At 49.2% G+C, this 16,634-nt stretch overlaps 1 long non-coding RNA gene across 1 annotated transcript in view; it reads right to left on the bottom strand.

Annotated features, from left to right (window-relative positions):
- Positions 1 to 4,757, bottom strand: part of LOC135106298 (uncharacterized) — a 69,734-nt gene extending 64,977 nt beyond the window's left edge. Inside the window, exon 1 of the long non-coding RNA XR_010271252.1 lies at positions 3,520 to 4,757. This is a non-coding gene — a long non-coding RNA (uncharacterized LOC135106298). The remainder of the gene's footprint in view (positions 1 to 3,519) is intronic.
- Positions 4,758 to 16,634: the final 11,877 nt, after the last annotated feature.

Here is a 16,634-nt window from a genome sequence, read left to right as displayed (position 1 = left end):
CTGAACTGCCTCGCTGCTCCAGTCTGCGTGGCGTGGGGGAGGTGGGTGAGAGGGGACATGGGTTAGGACAGAAGGTGCAAGGTTTTAGACGCAAAACAAGGAAACTAAGAAGGAAGTGGTAATGGTAGTAGTAGTAGTAGTAGTAGTAGTAGTAGTAGTAGTAGTAGTAGTAGATAATGAGTAATTCAGATCATATTCTTCATAGTCTTCAGTTACCATTTTAATACTCAGGAAAAGTACAATGCTACTAACGCAGAAAAATATCGAGATTCAAAAACCCATTTGCGTTGGTGAGCATCAAACTGTACAACTTTAACTCAGGGAGGACACGGTAAAAAATATGACCGTTTGGCATGCGTGACTTATAAATCATGTTCAACTCTCATTTTACCATTTTACTCAAAAATTTCCGTTGCTCCCCGATGCGCAGCCAATACCACTTTGTGTGTATGCAAATTGACTAGGCAGAAGATATACATCATCATTACCATAATAAATACGAGCAGGGTATGAGATGCAGGCTTCCTTCCCTCAAAGAACAGCCCCAGAATGCCTGCCTGCCTGCCTGCCTGCCTGCCTGCCTGCCAGTACACAGCCCCGGGGAGACAAACACAGTGGCGGTGATTGGCAGTCGTACCAGCGAGAATGAGGAAGAAGAGGAAGACTGGGAAAGGACGAGGACGAGGAAGACAAACATAAGGAGAAGGACGAGTACGAGAATGAAGATAAGGAGGAGGACGAGAAGGACGTGGGCGAGGGCGAGGGAAGACGAGAATGAGGAAAGGACGAGAAATACAGGGCAAAGTACAAGACAGAGGACCGCCACCACCACCACCACCACCACCACCACCACCACTGTATAGTTCCCTGAAAGCCTCCCTGAAATTTCCTCCACTCATCACGTCTACTTTCCCTCATTTCCTGCTCCCCGCGGCGAATATTTCTGACCTCGTCTTTCCCTAATTTTCCCCTGCCTCCACTTCGCTCCCGTTTTCTGTTCCCGAGTCGCTGTTCCCTCGAGACGCCAACTCCTCCCGAAAAAAAATTCCTCCCAAGTGACAAACAAGAGAAGGGTGACCAAGACGAGACAACAGCAAGTGAGGCAGTGAGGCAAGGAAGAAATGAGAAGCAGGTCAAGTGTGTGTGTGTGTGTGTGTGTGTGTGTGTGTGTGTGTGTGTGTGTGTGTGTGGTGTGTGTGTGTGTGTGTGTGTGTGTGTGCGCGCGCGTGTGTGTGGCCTTTAGATTTCCCTTCCTGCGATTTGATTTGATGCACAGGGTGAGGGGGAGGAAAAGAAGGAGGAAGAGGAGGAGGAGGAGGAGAAGAAGGCAAAGGGACGAGGGGAACGAGGAGGAACACAAAAAATAAAAAGGAATAAGAGTAAAAATAATGATAAAAAAAGAGAGATTAAAGCGGGAGAGAAACGTGGAACGGAAACAGGAACAACAAAACACAAAAAGAAAAGGTAAAAGCAACAATAGGAAGAGGAAGGGGAGGAGGAAGGGGAGGAGGAAGAGGAGGAGGATGAGGAAAGAGAGGGAAACAGCGGATGGAACGAGAAAATTACAAGCCATTTGCAGTCAGTCAGGCGGTCAGTCAGTTAGTTTCTTGAGTAATCATTTAGTTAGTTAGTCAGTTTAGTCAATAAGCCAATTAGGATCCAATCAGCCAGCTAGCCAATTCAGTCATTCATTCATTCAGTCAGTCATTCATGTCATCTATCACTCATAAGTCAGTCAGCCAGTCAAGCAGTCCATCAGTCAGTCAATCAGTCAGTCAGTCAGCTACCAACTCACTTACTCTCCCACCTAACCACCCACCCACTCAGGCAAGACAGCACAAGGCGGGGCACTCAGGAAACACCCTAAAACCGCCTCTTTCCTCCCTTCCTGTGAGTCCTTGAAGTTAAACCAAAGACTCCAGGCAAAAATGACCAAAACTGCGCATCATCCTTGGCAGGTTTAGAGGCTGCAATGAAGGAGAGAGAGAGAGAAAGAGAGAAAAAAAAAAAAAAGCATCCCCCTGAGGACTGCCTTGCAAGAGGAGGAGGAGGAGGAGGGACTGGAGGAAAGAGATGGCGGAGATCTGGTTGGGGCGATGGAGTGGTGAGGCGAGGGGAAGGAAGGGAAAGGAGAAGAGAGCACAAGGACAAGATTGGTCTTAGCCTTGGAAAAGAGACTGGTGGGGATGTGAGGAGGAAGTGAGACGGGATTAGAGTGAGAGCAAACCTCAAAACACTCACAATATCACACATACAATGGCTATAGAGAACATAAATGCAATATATAAGCACATATACTGAATACCTTCCCTAAATGAGTGTATTAAACAGGCTTGTACTACGTGCCTTGTACTTACTGGGCTTGTTAGACCTACACACGGATATTTAAAGGTGGTGATGGTGGTGGTGAATGATGATAGGATTGTGTCGGTCGATCAGTGGTGGTGGTGGGTAGTAATGGGTGGTGATGATGAGTACTGGGTGATGATAGTGATGATGAATGATGGGTGATGATGAGTGATGAGTAGCGGCTGAAAACAGTGACAATGAAGATGGGTGGTAGGTAACGAGAGAATAATGAAAGGAGATAATGGTTGGTGATGGGGATGACTCTTGCTGCCTCTATAACAATGACACACACAGTAAGCCATCAAGCAAATCAGAGACCCCGGTACAGTGCAGGTGCAGGTACAGGTGGAGAGGTACAGGCAGGTAATTGGTCCTTGCAGCATCCACAGCTAATTAATAATGGCGGATTTGGAATATTTTTGTAGCAGAATTTTCCCCTCTGCATCATACTCTCATTTGCGTGTGTGTGTGTGTGTGTGTGTGTGTGTGTGTGTGTGTGTGTGTGTGTGTGTGTGTGTGTGTGTGTGTGTGTGTGTGTGTGTGTGTGTGTGTGTGTGTGTGTGTGTGTGTGTGTGTGTGTGTGTTGAATATTTCATGATTATTTTACATCTTTAACCTCTAATGGAAATAAAACATTAACCCATTGACTGATAATGTGTATACAGCGCTTTCCATCAGAGCAAAATTGAATAAATAAAACAACAAGCACTTTAAGGTTTGAGCAACTCCCTTACTCCTTTTGTCGGCAGTGACATCTTTCTACACTACACTCCAAACTCGCACCACACCATTTCATTAACCTCAAAAGCGCCTTAGCAGTCAAAGAGTTTAACCAATCACGATGCTATTTATTTTTCTTAGTAACACTCAAACCCACATTGTATTCGGGCACTGTGTCATCTTTTGAATTGTGTCTGCGATGCTAGTCGGGATATAACGGACGGAAAGGCAGCTAACTACTCTATATACGGAAAGGCAACACTATTTGTATGGACGGATAGTCAACACTGACTACTCATATACACCAGCGAGCCCCACTATTGAGAACAGCACCATCACCACAAACCTGTCACTCTGTACCACTCCCCAACTCGCGGTGCTGTCCTGCAAATCTTACCCTCAACACGCACCACCCGCGTCCTCCCCGCCACGTCACAAGAGACAACTCACACAGCAGGGTATTCTATCGCTGGGGAATTAAAGAGCCGCTGTGGAGTAAGTGAAGAAGCCTGCAGAAGTCGATGCCGCTGTCTGGTGGCGGCGAGAATCAAAGAGGCGAACCAGACACCAGTACAGAATATGAACTGGGAAGAGGCACACGGGGAAATGAACTGAAGAGAAGCGCACGGGATGATCTGAGGCACTGCAGACACGGCAGGAGCTGAGGGGACGGGGGTGAGAGGGAGGGGCTGAGGGAGGAGGCAAACAAGAGCCATCGGGGAGGGAGGAACCAGCGTCTCTCACCAGAAAATATCAAAGGGTCTTGAAATACCAAAACCCGCTGGAGAAACTTCTGAAGAAAGGACGGCGGCGGCTCAGATATATAAGGGCGAGACGTCCCAGGGGAGTCTGCCGGGCGCTGCCACGAGAGAGGCGGCGGCGAGACGGCACTGAAGCAGGCAGGACATGTTGAGGCGAGTCCCGTAGGAGGCTGTGGTGGTGGTGGTGGTGGTGGTGGTGGTGGTGGTGGTGGTGGTGGTGGTGTTTCTCCCACACTCGCACAGTTCACAGCGCGTCCTGGTCCCAGTAATGTATTGGAAAAGTAAGGTTTGCTTTGAGCCAGAAAAATATTCACAAGAAATATGAAGCAGGAAACGGAAAAAGTCTCGGTGCAGGACTTCACACATGGCGCGGTGCATAAACTCAGCGGCTACCCAAATATTTATTTCGAGCTGTAGGAAGATTTACAAACAGACGACCAACTCTGTGAAACTTCCAGCTCAACCTGTGGCGAGGCTGTGATGCTCATGCAATATTTATCGGAGGGAAAAAGTGCTTCAAGGATGAAACCCCCGGCAGGCAGCATCTTTCCTAATCAACGGTGCCCTTGACGCTCCTCTCCCTCACTGCCACCCACACATACCCGACATTCACACCCACACACCACGCTGAGGACACGCTGGCCCTCACTACCTGCTCACCACCACTAAGATAAGCCCTAGTACGCCACTGAAGGCTCTATTTGCTGCTAAGGCGACAGTGGCTACAACATCACACACACACACACACACACACACACACACACACACACACACACACACACACACACACACACACACACTCGGCAACCAGGGAGGCGTAGTGCGAGATTAGATTCCTCTGTAAGCAACCTTAGGCCCCCCCCTACCTCTCTTATTGCATACACGCAAGCGCGCACACTCAAGCAAACACACACACACACAGACACACACAGTAAACATGAACGATTAAGAGAGAGAGAGAGAGAGAGAGAGAGAGAGAGAGAGAGAGAGAGAGAGAGAGAGAGAGAGAGAGAGAGAGAGAGAGAGAGAGAGAGAGAGAGAGAGAGAGAGAGAGAGAGAGAGCAATACACATCCATTACCCACGCCATGTCTCGCAGCAGTGCAGTCTACGGAAAATCTCTCTCCATTTTGCCTCATGAATAATGTAAGATCACTTCAACTGAGAAAAAAGTTAACGAAATCAAACACTCATTAGGAGGAGAAGGAGGAGGAAGAGAAGGACACAGCGCCTCAGGGAATAACTCAGCCAACAAGTGGATTCAAGACAGTGCTAACAGACAAGTGACGGAGAGGAGATTGATTCGAGATGTGATGCAATGTATAAAACAAACCACGCCCTTCCAACAGTCCTTCCTTCTGTCATGATTATACTTGTCTATATTCACTGCTTGTCTCTCCTGCGTATATTTAATTCGTATTTTTCTACATTTACAGCGTTTTTTTATTAGTTTAAGAGTATTTTCTAGTATGATTTACATGTATTTATTGGTTCCTCCGTAGTTTACGAGTACAAGTAGAGGTGCTGTAATTCACGCCTGCCTATGAGCTAAAGGTGTGAAGGAGGCGAACCACCCCTCCTGCTGACCCTGAGGAAGCACCCAGACAACAGATTACCACAAGTGCATCACCTTCTGCTGCCGCCAAGGATCACCGCGGCGTGTTCGTCTCTCCGCTCCTCAAACTCACACCAACAAAGAGAAATTGTTACCTTCGCTTCCCTCCACACCAGACTGTTCCTCCACCTCCTCCTACACCAACGAAAAGAGATCATTTCCCTTGCCTTCCTCCACACCATTCCCTCCACTACCTCAGTCTCAACCTCCACCACAACCACAAGAAAGCCACCGCATCTCTTCCTCCTCCCAACGTCATCACAGAGCTTCAGGAAGGCCGTTGCCCATCATCGTCTCCACCCCCACACCCCCCTCCTCACCAATCACCAAGGCCGTCAGGAAGGAGGGTGGAGGAGAAGGTGCAGGCAACATGTAATCCACTCATCATCTCCTATTCATCCACACTCTGCAATTACTGTTCTCCCCAGCCATTACTCTTTTTGTTCTTCCTCTTTGACCTTTTTCCTCTCTCTCTCTCTCTCTCTCTCTCTCTCTCTCTCTCTCTCTCTCTCTCTCTCTCTCTGCAAGGCACCCTGACATTTTTTTTCTTACATTGACCCTCGTGTTTTTTTCATGTTCTTTTCGTTTTTTGTATTGTTTTTTCTGTTATCACAACCCACATTTTTGCCTCGAAATGACCCTCGCAGTATATTTCTTTCAGCAACCCTCGTGCTTTCCCCTTCTTTTTCCGTCAGTCCATGTTTCTGGTGTATTTTTCCTTCAGTTATTTTCCTCCTTCGGTTCAACATTTCCTTTGCCCTCAGTAAATGTCCCAGCCATTAAACACTGCCGCACATCAACTGCCCACTGCCCAGAGACGCCCATCCGACTTCTCTCAGACACCCTCACACACTCCCGCCTCTTCGTGTGTCCGTCCTCCTCCGCCTCCAGCGCCGCCTCATGAAGGAGTAGAGAGGCAGTGGCGGTAATGAAGCACGCAGCAGGAGTCTCATTAGCAATAGTGATAGTAGTAGTAATATCAAGAGGGGTAATAATATTTTTTTTTAATGAACACCGTCCGATAGAATACACTAATGAACTCGTTTGCTTAATTGACGCCGGTGAAATCATTAACGCTCAAAGCCGCACGCACACACACACACACACACACACACACACACACACACACACACACACACACAGCCAGAGCGTGTGGGTTTATCCTCCGTGTCTCCGTCACGTGACCTGCACAGCTAACACGACAATTACGGCAAACAAATATAACATCTTCACTACAACGTCTAGGCCTTTCATCATCCTTCATTCTCATAGTGTTTGTCTGTCTGCCTGCCTGGTTCGATCCCTCACTCTCTTCTTCTCTCTCTACCTGCCTTCCTGTCTGTATATATGTATGTCTGTGTGATTACCTACCTGTCTCCCTGCTTTCATGCTCGCCTATCTTCACCTGTTTTCCTGTCTCCTTCCCTCCCCGTCTGTCTGTCTATCTGTCTCCTTTCCTTGTCTACCTACCTTTGTGCCTGTCTATTCCCGCCTGTCTACATACTTCCCTGCATCTCTCCCTTCCTCTTTGCTTGCTCATATGCTTCTCCATCTTCCTGTCTATCTGTTTATTTGCCTGCCTGCCTGTTTCCCTTCTCCTCTCTTTGCCTGCCTACCTCCCTCTTCCCCTCTTGCCTGCTTACTTGTCTCTCTTCTCCGTAGCGAGTGATACATCTTTATGGCTTCTGGAGGCACGTTATATCCCTTAGTTATTGCGTGTCTATAATGTAAAGACTTCCTTTCTTGTGTGTGTGTGTGTGTGTGTGTGTGTGTGTGTGTGTGTGTGTGTGTGTGTGTGTGTGTGTGTGTGTGTGTGCGTGTGCTTGTTAATAGTTTCACGTTCTTTGAGAGAGAGAGAGAGAGAGAGAGAGAGAGAGAGAGAGAGAGAGAGAGAGAGAGAGAGAGAGAGAGAGAGAGAGAGAGAGAGAGAGAGAGAGAGAGAGAGAGAGAGAGAGAGAGAAACAGACAGTTCCACTTAGATGAAAGTTAAAACAACCTTAAATTCAAACATCCATTTGCACGCACACACACACACACACACACACACACACACACACACACACACACACACACACACACACACACACACACACACACACACACACACTTACACACACACGCACAGTCCAGCAAACTCCACTTTTATAACTTTAAATCTGCACTTCCTCTGCCGGAACCTCGCCTCCTTTCAACAAGTTCTGGGAATAATTTGGCACAAGAGTCGCGCAGTGTGGAGTCTCGGCGCGTCCTTCACCCACACTCCATCTCGCCGCCTCAACTCCGACGCGTCCAGCGGAAGGAAGAGAATCAGACTCCCCCTTCAAGCAAACATGATTAGCACGACCGCCCTTTGTTCTTTTTATCCCATTAAATATACACAGATTGTTGCCCTCCCCTTCCGTGGAGCTCTGGTGAACATTGCGTGATGAAACTCAACCTTAACCTTCCAGCTTGTCCTCCGCCTTGCCTCCTCTTCAAGCACACAGGAGCACGATGCCTTTATCACACTGGCGCTCTCATCCTGTAAGTCAAACATTGCTTCATTTGTCTATATATATTACATCATTAAACATTGTTATTCGTGATCTGGTTATGTATGGATGATACATAATCTAAACCACTGTCCACCAACGTATCATCTTTTATCATATCTTCTCCTCACTTCACCCACACTCACGCCCACACACACGAGGTCCTCCCCCGCCCCAGCACACCACGCCACGTACTCCCTGGGGACGCAAGATCAAACACCCTCCTCATCCCTTCCGCAATCCCAGTCCCTCCAGGAGCTTCGGAAGACAATTACTCGCCCTTCCTGCGGTGCTCCGGTGCGTGGGACATCCGATGGCCTGTATTCTGAAACGCTCTGCTCTCTCACCACGACTATTTTCCAAGGCTACAGAGATGACTAGCCGGGTTCTCAAGAGTGCTTTTCCTGTTAATAATGTTGAAATTTTGCTAATCTGTCACTAGAATCATAGAAACATCATTAAAAACCCGTGTAACTTCAACTAGAGCCTTCTGAAAACAGTGGAGGTGCGGCACAAACTTTTTTTCAGAATATGGGCCATCATGGGACGAGGGTGGTCACGCGCCCCGCCGCCCTACATGTTCCTGACGCTTTGGGCAATGCATTAGCCGCCCCCTCCTGCAGTAGTCACCGCAGGCACTGCCTTGACCACACCGGTTCTCAGGAGGCGCCGTAAATCTTACATAAATCTGCCCCGAACTAAGCCCGATGTGTTACGCCGCCAGACAGGACTGTGCGGGGCAGCAGTTCATCACAGAAGGGAGGTAAAGGAGAGGGGAGGGCCGGTAGAGAGGCGGTAAGGACTTGGAAGTACATACTACCGTCCTCTGTCTTGCCCACTGCGCCTTCCTGACTCTCTCTCCTCTATCTACCTCCGCCCTTGATTTACTGGACAGGGAGGGACTGAGAGGATGGAGGGAGTGGAGGAGTGGGACAGAGGGACGGGAGTAAGCGGGTCGGGGACGTCTGAGGGAGGAAGCCACGGTTTGTGAGGTACGGATAACATACTTTATGGAATAGTCGGTGGGAAACAAACTCCCTAAGCCTTGGCAAGACAGCGTGGGGAGAGGGACAAGGAGACTGGCGGAGGGAGGGAAGGAGGAAGGGAGAGAGGAAGTGGGAGGGAGGTATTGACTCTTACCTTATGGTGGGAAATAAGTTAATTGTTTCATGGTTTTTTTCCTTTTATATATTTTGTGTGACATTTCTGCTTCTGTTTGAAAGAATTCGTGGTCATTTATACAGGGACAGTGAGAGAGAACACACATACATACATTCTCTCTCTCTCTCTCTCTCTCTCTCTCTCTCTCTCTCTCTCTCTCTCTCTCTCTCTCTCTCTCTCTCTCTCTCTCTCTCTCTCTCTCTCGCTATATATTACAGTAAGCCCCGTGCGTGACTCTCTTCCTTCACTCTCCTCCTCCATTCCTCTCTCCTCTCTTCCAAATTAACTGCATCCTCTTTCTCACTTTCTTTCATCCTATGCTTTTTCCCTCTCACATCGTTCTTCTTTTCTTTATTTCCCCGTTAACTGCATTCTCGTGTTTCCTTCATCGTATATTTTGTCCCCTTCTACACTGTTCATCTCTTTACTTCACTATTTCTTCTTTCTTTCCTTTCCTCTCGGTCTGTTTTCGAGGTTTTCTTTCCCACGCTCTCTCCTCCTCCCGTCCACCTCCTTCTTGAGGGTCACAAGAAAAAGGAACCCAGCCGGGAAACAAATCGCCTGTTATTTGTTCCCTCACGTCGTCATAATTTCCGAGCGATAGGTGGGACGTCTGGTCTTCCGGGCAGGGACACCCATCACCCGCTGAGCCCCGAGTGGAGGGTCTGGTCCAGGCGGGTGAGTGTTAGGCCTGTATTCTGAAACGCTTTGCTCTCATACCACGATTATTTTGTAAAGACATAGAGATGATTAGCCGGGTTTTCAAGACTGTTTCTTCTATCAATACAATAGAAATCTTGTTCATTTGTCACTAGAATCGTGATATCATCCTTAAAAACCCGTGTAGCTTCAACTAGAGTCCTATGAAGGTCATGGAGGTGCGGCGCAGAAGTGTTTCAGAATACGGTCCTTAGCATTCAGGGGCGCGCTGGGTGAGGGTGGAGGATTCTACCGCTGACTGGTGCAGGATAAACGCTGAATGTTCCTTCTGGCACAAGCTGAGTTCAAACGCGGTGCTGAGCGGCGGAAGAGACTTGGTGCGCGCGTTTCCGATACTTCAGGAGAACAGAGAGGAGTTTTCAAGAATCTATATTTCGTACGGAAGGAAAGATTTTTCGTCTTCCTTGCGAGGGCCGCGGGCCGCTGCCAGACCACGCCCGCCATCAGCCCCTCGTTACCGCTGTGCCGCAAGTCAAAACTGTTCCCGTGCAAAGCTGGGGATATTTTAGCTCCATACTGCAAACTTTTCCCAATTCATGTCGTGGTTCTACTTCTGATACACCCCTCCCCCCTTTAGTTCTCGCCTACACCCTCACCGTCAGAGCCACGGCTTTTCCTGATTACGGCTACACAGTCCCGCCACAGCTACACCTGCACCTGCCTGGGCCTCGTAAAACCTTCCTTCCCTGCAAAGTTTTGATTATCCGGTGCCGTGATCATCTCATCTTCCCTAAAAGCCACGCCAGTGAGGCCTGACCCCCGTTGCTACCCTACAGAGGCAGGGGCTTCCTTCACTAATTATGTTTCCTTTCCATTTTCTCCTCGAGGATTAAATAACCCTTTCCAAACGACCTTTTATTCAGACTGATAGCCAAGGCGGGGCAGCTGGAGGTGTGAGGCGGGCGGCGCGGGGCAGGAGAGGACAACTTCGTGGCTAGGTGAAGACAGCGCTCCGGGAGGAGTGTCCGCCGCGGCCACGTCACTGAGCCGCAGCGGCTTCCACGCCTGGCCGCTGAGACGATAACTACTGTCATGTTTGTATTGATTCCATTCTTGCGAAGGTGAGGTTTGGCGAGCGTGAATGGCGGGGATGAGCTAATGTTCGCCGCAACGGTGTTAATGCGAACACAAGTTTCCAATTAGCGGCGCTGCTGGACAACTTTACTGCCCGCCAGGGCCGCCATTCTTCACTCCCGCCTGGCAAATTGCACCTCAGTAAGACACCGCTGCCGCCTGCCGCACTGCAGAGCCAACCAGACCACCCCAGGTTGTGCTGAGGTGCTGAGGTGCTGCCCTAATCCAGGCTGAGTGCCCAGACTCATGGGCTGTGCTGGACTGATCCATGACAACTACCAGGACCGGCGGGCCCACCAATTTGACCTGAACATGGCCAGTGTGTTGGCGACACACTGCGGGAAAGTGTGCTGACAGCTTCAGCTTTTCCCGGATGGGAACAAGGGACACGGTCATGTACTTGCATGGTCTGGTCCACAGTCACACCCTAGGAAGGTTAACTCGCTCCACTACCTCGTGTTTCCAACTGGCGCGGAGTCCCCGCGAGCATTTTTGATGTAAAGTTAAAGCCGCGAAGACAGTCTTAAGGAAGAGCGATGGAATGGGCGCCGCCAAGCATCATCACGATAAGGCAGCGGCGCCGCTAAGTGCAGGCCGAGGCACTGGGGAGTTGGGAGGGCCGGGGACTTATCAGGGAGAGGGCGACGCAGCACAGCCAGTAATTAAGCATCAATAGACGCAGCTCCGCCTGCCATAACCCTGGCGATAATCCCTGCTGGAGGAAGGCTCGGGAAGGCCTGGCGGATATTAGGTGACGATGAACGGCAGGCCAGCGAGAAGGATGATGACACCCTCACCATAACAAAGAGTACACCTCATGGCGGGCTGACCTACCACTGCCGGGTGACTGACGCGAGCCGCACAGATTACAAATCATCAACACTGATGAACAACTGTATGAGGCGAGGCGAGGCGAGGCGAGGCGAGGCGGGGCGGGGCGGGGCGGGGCGAGGCGAGGGGAGACGAGGAGGGAAGAGAATCCGAGTCAAGACCAACGAGGCAAGGGGAAGGAGCGGAGAGGAAGAGGAAGGGGAGGGAGGCTTGCAGGAAGAGTGGTGCAGCCTCTCAGACATTATTGCACCGCGGGAATAATAGCAATAATGTTATGTGGGGGAGGGCGTGCGGGCGAGGCCGGGCCGCCGTGACCTTGAAGCGGGTCACGCGAGGCGGCGGCAGCGGTGCGGGGGCGAGACGAGGCTCCGGGGACGAGAGCCACATATTCTGCAGGAGAAATGAGGTCATGGCGAGGAGGATATGCGGTGAGGAGACCATTCGTGCAGCCCTCAAGCACCACGCTAACGCCATCTTCCTCCTGCCGGCGGCGGCGGCAGCGGCGGTGGTGGTGGTGATGGTGGTGATGGTTGTCTTAAGTTCCTACAACATAAGGTGCAGTTCCCGGCATACACTTGGCACACACCTGGCCACATGATCACCTCACGATGCAACACACCTGTGCACCTGCTTTCTCTCTAGCTCATTAGGCTTTTATTACTACTGTTATTGTTATTATTATTATTACTATTATTATTATCATCATCATCATCATCATCATCATCATCATCATCATCATCATAATCATCATCATATCATTATTTCTGTTATCATTAGCATCATTATAGTTAGCAATATTACCATCAATACAATTATCGTCGTTGTAGGGAGGCATCAAAAGCTTTTCGTCTGAACTCTCCTATGACACTCTTGACAATCTCACTCACCCACCGCCACAGTGTTGCATCTCTTACTATCGTGCGTCATCATTTTCCACGGCTACTACTCTGCTGACATAACTGCACGCGTCCCTTCCCACGGCCGCACTGCACAAGACTTTCTACTTCCTCTCATCTCTATTCTGTCAACCTTACCAATGAAAGAACCAGCCAGCATCTTCACTCTTTCATTCCATTCATTAGTAAACTCCGGAGCTCCCTTCCTGCTTCTGTTTTCCCCTTCCTGCAACTTGAACTGGTTTCGGAAGAGGTTTATCAAGACACCTCAGAAACTAAATTGATGTTTTTTTTTTTTTTAAGGAGAAAGAGAACAAAGATTTTCCCCTGTATTTGTATTCTGTGGGAGAGGAAACTGAGTGGACTTTTTCTCATTGGTGTGCTCTTGGTTGGACTCCTTAGCACGGAAATGTTTTGCTCTCTGCACCAGCATCATTAGCACCCTCACCACCACCACCACCACCACCACCACAAACACAAGCACAAGGGGCCCCTCAACCGCGTCTCTCTTGCTCAATCATGCAACGCCTCCGCCACACCTCTGCTACACGCTCACTTGAGGGACGTCCAAGAGTGAGTGACGGCAGTGTGTCCATGCTAATACTGACTAATGCTGACATGCACACTTTCCGTCAAGAAAAAGACGCCACATTTTTCTTCTAAATGACGCATTGCTGCAAAGTTTGTATCTCCTGGCGGGCAAGACAGCGACTCAACACACGTGGCGGCGCAGTACACCAGGGCGCGTCCTTCTTCAGGCACTAAGCGATCAAGAATTTGTTTGCTTGCTCGAGTCCATCACTGTGATACTCGTTCATGTTTCATCTTTCATCTCTGCTACTTTTAACTCGCTGCAATGGAAGTTATCAAGGGATTCAAGGATATTTTCATGATTTTAATGGCAATGCAACAAGGATTCACCATCATCAAAAGCGGAAAGGACAATTAATCATCTCTGAGGCCTTTGAAAATAGCCCAGATGAGAGAACAAAGCGTTAAAAATACGTGGAACTGTGCCAGATATTAAAATGCATTCAGCTGTCGATACAAAGTCCCAGCAAAGGAATACGCAAATTATTCATCTCCCCATTAACAAAAACAAAAATGGTAACCCGATGTCTCCCTTATTAATGAATCTGGTGAGGTAAACATTCCCTAATCAGGTCTTTCGTAACTCAGGAGTGGTGAGGGGTAACGAAAGAGGTAAGGATGAGGATAGGCCGTGGAGAACAGAGCTATTAAGGAGAGAATAATGGAGAAACTAATGGGAGTCGCCAAGGTTGTATTCATCCCACGTGACATTCTTACGCAAACAGAAAACAGGTGATGCGAGATTTTGATTTTGTAAAAGACAGTTAGAATATTGGTGTCTCTCTCTCTCTCTCTCTCTCTCTCTCTCTCTCTCTCTCTCTCTCTCTCTCTCTCTCTCTCTCTCTCTCTCTCTCTCTCTCTCTCTCTCTCTCTCTCTCATACACACACACACACACACACACACACACACACACACACACACACACATACACACACACACACACACACACACACACACACACAGACACTGGTGTTTATTAAGCAAACATAAAAAAGCGGGGTAAAGTTTCAGGAGACAACACAACAACAAACTGTCACATGTACAATACAAACATCTTATCTTGTTTGAACTTTTTCCTTCCTTAGTTTCCTCTCACTTTTTCTCTCTTCATTTCAGCCTCCTATCCCCACTCCCACTCCCTCTCCCTCTCCCTCTCTCTCTCTCTCCCTCTCCCTCTCCCTCTCTTGCTCTCTCTTGCACCACCACGCTCCTTTCTCCCACAGCCGTGCCTAAGGGGAAGCAGCCCCAGCATTCCCTCTTGGTGCGCCCGTGACCAGCATCAGACGAGGTGGACACTTACAAGCTGCTGTTTCCTTATGAGAACGTTCATCCACGCACTTCACTCTTACATTGTCATCCCTTTCCCCACTTTTCCACTTCTAACTGCATTTCATCTTTCCGTTCTTTTCTATGAGATGAGACAAGAGGAAGCTGTGAGCCGCCACCCGTGCGAGGGAACAGGGTGAGGGTGGCGATGCAGGCGACAGCAACACACCCATCCTGCCACCGCCTCGCCGTAGCCATGACTGTCCGTCCCCCTTTAAGAGGCGAACAGGAAGAGACAAGCTCCCCGCAACAATTATGACGGTAAAGCAGATCGCCTGTGGGCCTCTTAGCGCGCACCACTGCAGCGACGCGAAGGACAGTGGAAGCACAAACTGTTTGATGCAAGACGTCCATTTTGCTTCGTGCAGGAATGAATGCTGGCGCTTCTGTTCACTTGCCAACATCCACCCATCCATTCTCTCTCTCTCTCTCTCTCTCTCTCTCTCTCTCTCTCTCTCTCTCTCTCTCTCTCTCTCTCTCTCTCTCTCTCTCTCTCTCTCTCTCTCTCTCTCTCTCCGCGTCACTGTCAGTCACAAAAACAGCTGCAATCGTGATGCGTGCCGTGCTGGGTCACGCTGGAGTGTTGCGCGGCTCCTTGGGTCACAACACTCCACTCAGGCATTATTAGACCCGAGAAACAGGTGTCATAATAATACTTTTCGCTAAAATATTGTTACGTGTTAATGTATCTATTTCTATCTACGTAAATAACAGGCTTTCAGTATTTCCATCATGTACTTGTCATCTTTATTTGATTTATCACGATGGGTACAGACACACGCACGTCACCCAGGCATCGGTCCTTACACGACTGTCCTGCTCTTGTGTTACACCTCCTCGCCACTTCCTGCACCCCTTCGCCACAGATTACGTTTCAAGATGCTTATCCTCCAATTTACGATGATCTTTTTGACTTGCCTTTAGTGACTGGCGCTCTCAGTGAGTCTTTTTAGCACTTTTTTATTGCTCTTGGCTAAAGCCCCTCCTACGTACAAAAAATTCGTACTCAGCACTCAGCCACACGACCCGAGGAAGGCAGGAGGTGTGTGTGTGTGTGTGTGTGTGTGTGTGTGTGTGTGTGTGTGTGTGTGTTCTATGCAAGAGGCGTACTGGCCAAGGGCAACAGAAATTAAGAAAAAAAAAAAGGATCACTGAGGCGCCAGTCCCCAAACACAGGTTAAAAACGATAATCAGAAACTAGAGGATAAGTATCTTGAAACCGTGTGGAGGAGGGTCAGCGCTCCCCTGGTTCGTCACGTAGAAGGAGCGGCGTAATCTGCACTCGAAGTGTTAAGCTTCAATAATTCATTCCAACAGTGAGTCAACATGAATGCAATATGAATCCAGCGTGACAGTAATAACATGTTGCTGATAAAACATTGCAACACTCCGGCTCTCTCTCTCTCTCTCTCTCTCTCTCTCTCTCTCTCTCTCTCTCTCTCTCTCTCTCTCTCTCTCTCTCTCTCTCTCTCTCTCTCTCTCTCTCTCTCTCTCTCTCTCTCTCTCTCTCTCTCTCTCTCTCTCCTCTCTCTCTCATGGCCTTCATGATACACTCTTGCAGTTTCCTCGCCTTCCTTCTTAACTGTTAGTTTCGCCACCCTGCAACTCGGCACGGGATGGAGGGAAGGAGGAGGAGGAGGAGGAGGAGGAGGAGGAGGAGGAGGAGGAAGAAGAGACAAGGTGCAGGAAAGACCATCCATAACTCCAATTAGTCTTGTTTGTGACGCGTGTAAGAGATATGGAGAGACAGCAGCACCGCCAGGAGGAAGAGGAAGAGGAGGAGGAGGAGGAGGAGGAGAGAGGACGTTAAGTGAGGCAGATCAGACCTGAGCGTGTGATGCGAGGCACAAATGACACACTAATAAGAGAATGTCATTAGCTAGGATGTAAATGACTATGAGACTGGGGAAGGAGGGTGACGTGGAGGGAGGAACGTGGAGACAAGGAGGAGAAAGGGAGAGGGAAGGAGTGCAGCTGGAAGGAGAGGATACAAGTGGAGGGGAACAGTGGAAGGGGAAGGAAGACTGGAAGAGGAAATGGGAGGAGAAAAGTGATGAAGT

The sequence above is a fragment of the Scylla paramamosain genome, chromosome 13, assembly GCF_035594125.1.
Source record: "Scylla paramamosain isolate STU-SP2022 chromosome 13, ASM3559412v1, whole genome shotgun sequence".
Taxonomy (NCBI): domain Eukaryota; kingdom Metazoa; phylum Arthropoda; class Malacostraca; order Decapoda; family Portunidae; genus Scylla; species Scylla paramamosain.
This window is presented reverse-complemented; position numbering and strand designations above follow the sequence as displayed.